The following is a 12,250-nucleotide window of genomic DNA, read 5'->3' as shown; positions in this document are numbered from 1 at the left end:
TCTTATTGAAGATTTATGTTTCTTTGGCAAGACTATTGTCCTCATTTAACTCAAAATGCATATTGCAAGATACCTGTAAGTATGTGTTTATTTCAAGTCCACTCTTTTTACAACCTCATTCATATTAAGACATTGGTAGCAAACAAGCCAGGATGGGCCAGTGTCAGCATCACAGATTAACAGGATGGACCAGTGTCAGTGTCACAGACAGACAAGGCAGGCCAGTGTTGGCATCACAGACAGACAGGGCGGGCCAGTGTAAGTGTCACTGACAGACAGGACGGGCCAGTGTCAGTGTCACAGACAGACAGGGAGGGCCAGCCTTGGCATCACAGACAGACAGGGCAGGCCATTGCTGGCATCACAGACAGACAGGGTGGACCAGTGACAGTGTCACAGACAGACAGGGCAGGCCAGTATCAGTGTCAAAAGACAGACAGGGTGGGCCAGCATTGGACACACATCAGGACAGTGCGGGCCCGTGTTAACACCATAGATTTATGCCGTTAGGTAATACTACCTTTGGCATCTGACAGAATTCAACATTACCATAAACTGTTAAACTGCATAAAACACACATTTTAGGTGAATTGGAAACTTTCAATTGACCACTGGTGTGCGTGCGGGTGTGAATATATTTGTCTATATGTGTCCCTGTGATAGACTGGGATCCTGTCCAGGGTGTACCACGCCTCACACCCTATGACTGCTGGGAAAGCCTCCAACCACCCCGTGACCCTTAATTGAAATAAGTGGATATAGAAAATGGATGAATGCAATTTGGGAGGTTGTTTATTGACCAGGTCCCTCCCTTTTTTGATTGGGGGGTCATTACAGTGGATCAGATATGTATCCACATGTTGATTTGGCACACTTTTTACACTGGAAATCCTTTCTGATGCAACTCCACATGTAAAGGAGAACTGGGCTTCTGTGCCAGCAACCAATTAGAGTCTTCCAAAAATTACTATTTTGATGAAAATACAATGAAGACCTGAATTTTGTCTGAAAGCAACAACTATTTGTTGGTACAGAATTTAGATTTTTTTTTTTCTGCCTTTCAATCTGTTCACACACTTGTGAACATTCTTATGATGATGGAAGGCTGAGAAATTCCACTGTCACTGTTTTATGGGTCCACTTGTAAACCCGTGTGTTTGGGTCACCTGCATGCATGAAGAGGAAGATCCAAACCTCTTGCTCCTGGTGGGAGAAAAGACGTCTGTAAAACTCAATTCAGACCTGGCAAAACGTGATTATCTGGAGTGGGTTTGCATTAGGTTTGTATGCAAATACAGCATAAATCATTAATACAGAAATTCTCCTCTGAATGTGTGGGAGCCGTTGTAGGGCACGCACTGCACGTCTGAAGTGGCCGTCTCTTCATTAGTATGCCCAGAGGAGGGAAAAGAGGGACAATGCACATGAATCTGCTTGCACTCTGACACGCAACACACACATGCATGCAGGTGCACGCACACACTCACACGTCCACAGCACGAAACCACACCTCCTGAAATTGGGAATTGGATTTATCAATAAATGTCGTTAAGAGCAGCAGTGGCCCTGAGGTTTCTGTAATCAGACGAGGTGTCTGGTTACTGAAGTACAGTATGCTGGCTAAAGATTGATATGAAGCCGCACCATTTGCTGCATCGTGGATGTGCTTAACACAATCAATACTTGGCTGCAGCAGAGACCTATCTATAGCCATGCATTATCAGACATGAAGTATTACATTATTCAAACAGTGCTGTACATGCCACGGCTGCTTGCGAACACTGCTCCTCACATCGTATTACTTACATTACCCCTACCCCCCGCTTCACTTAATATATTAAACGTGCAGCACGTTCGGATTGACGGGCTGAAGAGGAAGTGTTGATACAAGTGTGCAACTTGGATGAGCGTGTTAAGGATTTCACAGGAGAAAATGGCAGAGCTCGAAGCCGAGCACTTCTCGCAATTTCAGGAGTAGGCTACACAAACAGAGAGGAAGAGGAAAATACTGTATATTCTCACATCAATTACACCCATCATTTCCAATTTACAAGTGCTCGCATTTTGTGCCGTGTTGTCCTCCTCGTGAGTGCTGATGTTTGTTGGTGTTTTTGCTGACAAAAGCTCTTGCAGAGTCACCTCCTGTCTGCACGTTAATAGGACACAAAAATGAATCCATTTTGCTGGAGACGATGAATATGTGCTGTACGGCGGCGCTTCAGCGCAGCTAAATAATGGTAACAAGAACACTGTAGCAACTGTTCTGAAGAATAATGAGAAAGTCTGCTATTGTGCACAAGTCAAAAGCTTTAATGAAGTCCAGGTGTTAATGCAACAAACAACCAGAGCTAATTGACTTTGAGTAAAAATGCAGACTGACCACAAACAAATGTACAAACTGTGCATTATGTGTGTTTTTGTCTTCAGAATGCTTATTTTTCAACCCAGAAACAAAGAGAAGAAAAACCTTAGTAAAGTCAATGCTTGTGTGTGATATATATATACACAAACACACACACACATACACACACACACACACACACACACACACACACACAGATGCATGTCTTTAAAAGTGGGAGGAAGCCGGAACACCGGGAGGAAACCCTCGCAAACACGGGGAAAACATGCAAACTCCACACAGAAGGGCCATAGGTGGGACTCAATCCCCTGACCTTCTTGCTGTGAGGCAACAGTGCTAACCACTAAGCCACTGTGCTACCATGTATACATACACTCACGCACAAACATATACATGGATACGCCTTGCATGTTTTTAGTAGGTTGGTAGGTCATGCAACTTTTACTCCAGTGTAACTTTTATACACAGAAGATTTTGGCCATTTGTAATAATATTAATAATAATAACGATAATAATAATATTATTATTAATAATAATAAGACAAATTACCATTATTATTATTGTTATAGGGCTTCCATTGCAATCAACACACTAAATAAAGTCCAGTAAGGAAAGAATAAGTACCAATAATATTAAAAGTACACTAAAGCAATTTGCCCTATTGACATATCCCATAATCCCTTGCGTGCCAGAGTCACTGCAGTCAAACAGCATAGAGAATCCAAATGATGACAATTGTAAATGAATATTATACTAAAAAATGTAATTTTTATGCTTTTCATCACGTTAATAAGAGACTGCTGCATGATACACTGAAAACTTGCTAAAACAATTACAACAAATAATCCGTGTCTGCTGCGTTTAATCTGCGTGGAATTTAATAAACGCAAACTGAATTTCAGACATATTATATATATTAGTCTGGAACAAAGAGGACAAACAGTGTTGTAAGAACAATAATCAAGATGTTAAAGAGCAAACTTCACTTTCTCTCAGAACGACATGATCAGGAAGCGAGTGTAGCTCACAGAAAATAACGGAGAGACAGCCTGTGATTCTTGCATGTTTACATAAACTAAGCGCAATAACGTCTATAAATCCAGAGAATATATTCATGAGAGTTTTAGGCACAATATAAAAATAATTTTATGTTGCGATGTTCATGGTGTTGTCCGTGTGTAGCGGTTAAAGTGAAGCCCGATCAGAGCGTCTCAATGCAGTTCTCAATGTTACTGAGATCTCTCCAAAGTTTTGCGGGATTTGAAACATCAATAGGGCGAATGCACAAAAATCCCAAATCAAGTAGCTGATTAAAAAAAGTGATGTATTCACATTTTCATTGTGTTTCTAACGCTGTGGGGTAGCAATCTCTATTTATGTGCATCAAATATGTTTTCCATCACAGGCTTACTCTTCTGTCTTGCATTTATATATATTTGAAGATACAGGCTGTTGGAATACCTGCTGGGCATTACTGCCTGATGCACCTCCACCAGCGCACTCTATGCAAGTGTGCTCCCCCATACACCTATGGGCAGGAACAGGTCATCAGCTGGGGACCACCAGTCACCGATGTTTCGCTCCTTTAACCCCAGTACATCTCTTGGTGGCGGAGCAATGGCAGGTGTCTTCACCTGCCACCCCTTGCTGATGCCCTAGGTGTTCTGCCCCCACCCCCTATCTCTCCTCCTTAGCCATAGCCAGAAGCTGCCCTTCTCCACCTCCTCTGCTAGCTCCTTGATGGCTTTGCGGCTCCCTGCCCCTGTGCAGCGAATGTCTCGCAACAGACAAACTGTTGAGGAGCCCACAAAGCCCCTACACCCCACCTCAACGGGGCATGTAATGGCTTTCCAGCCAGCCTCCTGACACTCCGCCGCCAGGTCAGCGTACTTGGAATGCCTACGTTCATTAGCAGCCTCCATCCCCTGTTCCCATGGGACAGTTAGTTCTACCAGCAAGATGGTCTTGTGTGGGATTGACCACAAGATCAGGTCTGGCCGGAGCGATGTTTCCACTATCTCCCTGGGAAACTGGAGCTGCCTCCCCAGATCAACCCTCATAGTCCACTCATCACCGGGTGAGAGGAGTCTTGATGTTGCTCTCTGGTGGGTGAGTTTGGGGTTCTCCCCAGCTGTTACAAAAGGGATGGGAGGTCTCGCTGGGAAAGGAGGTTTGTTATTGGCCCGTTGTCTGCATGCCTCTGCCACCTCTACCAGCTTTTTCAGCACCAGGTCATGCCACCACCTGTAGCGGCCTTGAGATAGTGCGGTCTTGCAGCCTGAGAGGATATGCTGGAGGCCTGCATTGATCCCCCATCTGCTTGTCGGAGAGGTCTGCCATATAGGTCCGCCCAAGGCTGCGGACGGGTTGGCTAGCCAGCAACGGGATCTCCTCGCCACCTGCGACAAAGATGGTATGGTCGCTCCTGACCCCTTTCCTTAGGGACAGGCTACGTGACTTTGCAGGTTGATAACCTGATATTATATATATATATATATATATATATATATATATATATATATATATATATATATATATAATATATACACAGTTTATTCACCACAGCAAATCCAAGGTGGATCTGCATGTTGAATTGGCACAGATTTTACGCCGGATGCCCTTCCTGATGCAACTCCACATTGCATGGAGAAATTTAAGGTCATGGGATCTCTCCCCGCCTGGACCTTCTGAGTGGAGTTAGGCACATTGTGTGTGTTTTCTCTGGGCGTTCTGGGTTCCTGCCATAAAACATGCCTATTTAGGGCCTGGTCCTTTCTCTGCCCCTGACCAGGGCAGTGTCTCTACACCTTGGTCTCTGGGCACCGGATTGTGGCTGCCCACTGCTCCTAGTGGTTGGATTGTGTTTCACTTTAATTAGGATGGTTAAATGCAGATGACAAATTTTGTTGTGTGTATGTACAATGACAATAAATGCCTTTCTTCTTCTTGTGTCTGACATACAATACGTTATCCTTTGCATGCTTATTTGTCCATCTTGCTTATTGTTGGAATATAAAAGCCCTTATGTTAGGAAACAACACATGCTGTGGCTGGCATATGTGCTGCACTGAGCTCTTGTCTGTTGTTCAGCTTGCCCTCATGGAAATGTTAAGAACAAAGTTCCACATAAAGAAAATAGGTGTGAATTATACTCTCTGGTGTGATTTTTTTTTTTTTAGTTTTGGTTTAATTAAATCACAGCCAAATGTGTGTTACTTAACACATACCCACACGCGTGCAAAGAGGTTATACTGTTGTATGGTAGAATGTTTACAGTTTGTTAGTGAATATGAAAGCTGCTCTTTCATTAGACTGGACTGTGATGACTTTGGTTACCTCAAATAGCTGCAGCAGCAGGATAGCTTGTGATTGGTCATCAGTAGTAATTGTAACCAGATACAGTATATTTGCTCCTGGAAACCACATTGCATTGAATGCCTTTTTGTGTGACAATGCTAACCTGCCAGAAACATTCTTAAATGCATGTCCAAGACACCAATAAGAACTTGGAAAGACCGTCATTTTTACCAATGTGTGATCTATGTGACTTCACATGCACTCAGTTAAGGAAGTTTTCTTGATTATTGCAGCACCGTTTGTGTCACTAGTGGCCAATACTCTGTCAGACAGAGTGCTCTGCAGCCTGCGTTCAATGTGTGTGGGATTTGAACCCAAAGCACTGAGGTCAGATCAGAAATAGCACACACAGATCTACTTTCCTGCACATGCATGCATACACGTGGGTGAGCACAGGCGTGCAGGGCTGTTACAATAGCAGCCTGATTGTGCAACGTCGTTGTATGTGTGAGAAAATGGTTCTGTACAGCACTGATGGTAATTAAAGACATATGGTAGCATGGTGGGCTCACTGTGAAGCACAGATGTAGTGAATCACAGTTGGTATTATTGGTGTAATTTCCACTTTCTCTGGTTTAAGTAGAAGAAAAAAGGTAATGTTAACAAATGTAGCCTCTTGCCGGCACAATCGCACACTTCTAACACAGATACAAATATAGTTGTGTGAAAAAAAAAAAGTTTAGGAACCCATTGGCTCTGAGCACATTTTAAATATAACTATTCTGGCTTGAAAAAAAAAAAAAAAATATATATATATATATATATATATACACAAATATACAAATAAAAAAAAATAAAAAAAAAAGAAGCTGGCATAATATGAACTAAATAAAAAAATCAATACATGACAAAGTCATCACTTTTACAGCCAGTTTTCTTTCATTACATGAATGCTTTTGCTGCTCATTTGGGTTGGTACGTTCAGACCTTGCTTGTGTGAAGCAACGTGAGGCAGCATTTTTGAGATTTGGTACTATACAAAAAAAATAAACTGAAATGAAATGGACTTCATTTCAATCAAATATTTGGAAATCCAAACAGTGTGACATCATAAATCTATCACAAGGAAGCAGTTGTCAAAAACTGAGCGACTGAGCAAGAACGAGAATGAGGGAAACGACCAAACACCCACCCAGACAACTCTGATGGAGTTGCAGGTTTTGTCACTGTGATTGGAGAGCCTCTGCATTGTGCAACTTTTCTGTTGCATCACCATTTAGGCGCCCTTCACACATACTGCGAATTTGGTCGGTTTATGCATAATGTGCGCATTAAGTAGGAATCGTGTGCAAAACGTGTAAAATCGTAGCTGCTTCATACACCTATTGCTACAACTATTTTCACACACCAGCGGCTTGAAAGACAGAGTATGGGCTGTGCATACCCATAGGGATCCCTCTCGCGGCAGGTGTCGGCCAAATTCCAGGTGACACACACAAACATCTAACACCGCTCTATTAGCACAAAAACAGTCAGCAGACAATCACTGTCGAGATGGGCAGTGAAATTTGTCTATGTGCCCCACGACTGTGAAGTTGCAGAGTGCGGCATGTGGGATGCCAGAGTGGTCGGCTCTCCCGACAACACATGTATACGTGTAGTTTGTCCCCCCGCAGGCGAGGCTATCCCTCATCTGACTACAAGTTCTGGACATCACAGCTGCAGCACATGTCCTGTGTTTTGACAGGCTGCAGTCTGTGTACTTGTGTGGAGATACATGAAAACATATATCACTTTTGCAACAGGTTGGAGAAACAGCAGGCGATCTGAAATGTCACATCTGACAGGACATGCGTGTTGGGCCATGAAGGCTGTGAGCAGTGGTGCCTTGCAGGCCCAGGACAAGCCAACAGTGCGACAAATACACCACTTTCAGTCATGTATCAGCAGAAATACGTCATACCAAATGCCGTTTGGTCAGTTATCATAGTGTTTTTTTTTTCTTTTTTAGAAAATACGTTTATCTGCTTGTTGATTTTAACCTTTTCATGCTCCTGTTACAAGACAGTGATTGTAACACAGTGGTAAAGTGGTAACTGTCTGGTAATCAGAGCATGCGGGTTCAGTCCTGTGAGTGGCATTTTTTTTTTTTTTTTAACCAGGGTTATGTAATGGGAGGGTTCTGTATTGCATCCCCTTTGATGTATTATTTATATCAACACTGTGATATTTACTAATTATACAGCTGGTTTTTATTTTATTTTCCTGCACATCAGCAGCGTGATGTGGTGCACCTCATCCCATGGAACACAGTGCGAGCAGCTGCGACTGCTCACACTGTGTTCCTGCTCGAAAGACACCGTCGCGTGCATGAACCATCGCACCGGGATTGTGCACGCCTGCCCGTCGGTGCAATGTTTTATGATTCACTCATATGAGCTGAGTCGCCCTATGTATGAAGGGGCCCTTATACATTCATTCATTTTCTATACCTGCTTACTCCAATCAAGGGTCATCTGGGGGCTGGAGCCTATCCCAGCAGTTAAATAGCATGGATCTATCGCTTGGCATATATATAGACAGACAAACATACAGCTACACCCTCACTCGTGTGTACGGTTAGTTTAGAGTTTCCCGTTCACGTAACCTGCATGTCTTTTCAAGTGGGAGGAAGGATGAGCCCCTGGAGGGAACCCACATGAACATGGGGAGAACATGCAAACTCCATACAGAAAGGTCCAAGTGGGAAGTGATCGCGCAACTTTCTTGCTGTGAGGCAGCAGTGCTAACCACTAATCCACCATTCCACCTATACTGCCACGGTGGAGTGGAAAAGAGGAGATTTTTCATTAAAATAAACAACTGAACTCTATAAATCCTTCCTTTTCTTCCAGTAAAGGGCAAACCTATGCATGCACACATGCCAACAAGCATGCACGTACATTTAAAAATTGTGATAATGCAAAATCTTGCAATTGCCAATAATACTGTCCTCAACAAATGCTTAATTACCAGAAATTTGGTTGATGTTTGTCTGAAGCAAACATGCACACAAAAAACACTTTGACATCTAGGAAGTGCTGCTGTGTGTAATGTTACCAGACGCCTTTATGTATACTAATCAAAGAGACAGCTCACCTCAGTACTAGTAATCACTCTCACTTCCTGATATGACTGATCATTTCCACTATCAAGAACACTCGTATCATCACATCATAGCCACAAATCCACTACATCCAAACACATGCTGCATTTGTTTGTTTGTTTTTTTACATACACTCAACCTTTTCACCTCAATGTAGGAGGTTATGAAAACAAATTAACCAGTTGCAACATAACTTGGTAAAAATGTTTTCTCAGACCCATGGAACAAATCCATTATGGTTTCAAACAGATCTCCAAAAAGTCAGAGCACTATTTAACAGACCCGGTTTTCATGAAACATGGTTAAAACATTGAACTTCAACCAATTTGGGACAAATCTGTTTGAAGGGGCAATTAAAGTGATGTTTATGAATATTAAATTAACTTTTAAATGCTAACTTAATGTTTTTAAAACTCTAAATAAGTCAGAATCAGGATCTGCTGTATTGGCTAAGTATGTATGCATGTATGTGCACGCATACAGTGAATGTCATTTGGGTTACAAAATTGTTAGCATTCAGTCATCATTGCTTCACTTGTTTTTAGAAAACTTTATTTTATTTTTTAAGTAATGCTACTGCTTCATGCAACACATTATATCAATGCATTATATATTTATAATGCAAGCATCGCATTAGTGAGCAGAAGCTAATGGGCAAATTAATTTTATTGTATGGGGCTCAAAAAACGAGTAAACTGCTTGTTTTTGCCACTGAACAGAAGATCATAAGTAAGGTAAACATGTAATGTAATTAAACCTTTGAAAAGTCTGTGCATAATTCATTTATAACAAACACTGTGTCACTGAGTAAAAGATAACAGGCAGCATAAACTGCTTCTATTGGCAAATGAACAGATGAAAACATCTATGTAGCTCTATTCAATGTAATTAAAAATCTGAATATTCTTTTGTCTGACTTTTGGAAACTATAGTAACCTTACCTTAGCCTGGCTGTCCTGCTTGTTGCTGTTCTTGTTGTGTCAAACAGTGGAAACAAGTGTTGTATCGAATAATATTAACATTATATTCCATTTTTTTCAAGTGTTTGGTCTTTCAATTTAAGTGCATGATTTATTAAAATCACTTGCTCTGCAAGACACAAAACATTTCTCATTCAGATCTTCGGTAGTTGGCAGCCAGCTTCTTGATGCATTACCAGCACCTTCTGTGTGACTCACAGTAAAGTCAGGAACGCGATGGGAATAGGGCAAGGTTTCTTCATTCAGTATACATGAACAGCTTGTCTCATGGGTAGATGCTGCCATCTTGTGACTATAGATGAAAATGCGCATTTTTTCATACACAAGTTGCCTCAGAATACTAAGTCACAGGACCTCCCAACCCTTAATAATAAATACATTGTTTCCACTCAGGGTCACCACAGCACATCCAATGTGAATCTACATGTTGATTTGGCACAAGGTTTATGCCGGATGCCCTTCCTGACCCAACTCCACAGGACATGTGTCAGGGGTGGGGTTTGAACCAAGAACCGTCGGAAATAAAACCAATAAAACCACACTAACCACTTGATCCACACCCCTGCTCACCCCTCTTTCTTCTTGGATCATTTCAATTATTAACCGTAGAGTACTTACGGCATGCTAAACTCATCAGATCTACTTCAAAAAGCAGATAGCAATAAAGTCAAGGACTTTCCATATTCAGGCTCTCAAACATCTTGCTGGTATTTTTCTCCGTTCTTGCAGCCAAAACTAAACCAGTCTTACACTATGTCATGTCCATGAAGTCATTTTAATTGGCCCTCTGTGCAGTTTTTGGGTATTTATTTTCAGTTGTTCCTATGGTGCCATCACATTTCACACAAAACCAGATGAAATCAATATGGTAGAACATAAAGGGACAATGTACAGCGGAGGAGTAGATCCAGGCTCAGCAATCAGAAGTAAGTATTTCAATAGAGGTGTCACTGAAGGTCAGTTGTTCTAGTTACTAAGTTTGTTGGGTTATTGGCAGGAATACTAAAACCTTTTTCACCTAATCTTTTTGAGAAGTGGTAAATGTATCTAACTGATAAAGTAAACAACCATTTCAACTTTTGTTGAAATTGAATTTTATTTTTTGTAAGATTTCTTTCAAGATTAAGATATTTTATTTGCTTTTATACACACACAGACAATACAGGTTCATTGGAATTTTTGTGTAGCACTCTTAAGAGTCAGTGTTACAGAAGAAATAAGAATGAAATAATAAAGATCAAACAAATAAGAAGGAAACACTGTGGCGTGCATTAAAATTTCATATGCGTTCCAATATGCATATGCATATTGCACATTTAAAAACGAGCCATCCAATGAAAGGCATACTGTCAAACTGTAAAACAAAGTAGATTTCATTTTAAGAATTTTGCACTTTTGTTGAAATAGTTTCAGTGATTTCTATTAAAGCTTTGAATTGATATTCATAAAATGTGTGAATAATTTTAATATTGGCACAATTAAGAATTGCTGAAATTTTAGTGTTTGTGATCCTTATTTATTTGTTCTCTCTACACATTACACACACACACACACACACACACACACCCACACACACACACACACACACACACAGTGCATCCAGAAAGTATTCACAGCACTTCACGTTTTCCACATTTTTTGTTATGAACAACCTTGTTCCAAACTTAAACTTCTATTCAAAACACCCCATAATGACAACATGAAAATCATATGTACATATGTGTTCACACCTTTTGCTCAATACTGTGTCAGTGCACTTTTGCATAAAATAAAATAATAAAATAGAGCCTTTATTGTCATTGCAGATATATGCATGCATACATACAATTAAATTTGTCCTCTGCATTTAACCCATCCTAGTTACAGTTAGACACGATCCAACCACTAGGAGCAGTGGGCAGCCACAGTCCGGCGCCCGGGGCCCATCTCCAGATGTAGAAACTGCCTTGGTCAGGGGAAGAGAAGGGAGCAGATCCTAAATAAGCATGTTTTGATTGTGGGAGGCAACCGGAGTGCCTGGGAGGAAACCCACGCAGACACGGGGAGAACATGCGAACTCCACACAGAAATACCAGGAATTGATTCCACGACTTTCTTGCTGTGAGGCATAAGTGCTAACCACTAATTACAGCCTCAAGTCTTCTTGAATATGATGCCACAAGCTTGGTGCACCTATCTTTGAGCAGTTGTGTCCATTCCTCTTTGCAGCACCTCTCAAGCTCCATCAGGTTGGATGGGGGGCCTCATTCACCAATATCCTCTTAAGAATCTTCTTAGATTCCTTCTTAAGCCATCCCTAAGAAGGCTCTTAAGAAAACTACATCAGTTGTCAGATCTATTGATTTCTTCTTAAACCGCAGAATTGTTCACAGCTGTGTTCTTAAGTTGCTGAATCCCATCTCCTCAGAAATTGAAAGTGCGTGCCTGGTGAGCCTAATTAATATATAATTAGCATAGGTAACAGCC

The 12,250-nt window shown here is 41.4% G+C and overlaps 1 protein-coding gene across 1 annotated transcript in view; it reads left to right on the top strand.

The window, feature by feature from the left end:
* znf536 (zinc finger protein 536) overlaps positions 1-12,250 on the top strand; it is a 740,368-nt gene that overhangs the window by 529,482 nt on the left and 198,636 nt on the right. The window lies entirely within an intron of this gene.

The sequence above is a fragment of the Thalassophryne amazonica genome, chromosome 2, assembly GCF_902500255.1.
Source record: "Thalassophryne amazonica chromosome 2, fThaAma1.1, whole genome shotgun sequence".
In the NCBI taxonomy this organism is placed as follows: domain Eukaryota; kingdom Metazoa; phylum Chordata; class Actinopteri; order Batrachoidiformes; family Batrachoididae; genus Thalassophryne; species Thalassophryne amazonica.
This window is presented reverse-complemented; position numbering and strand designations above follow the sequence as displayed.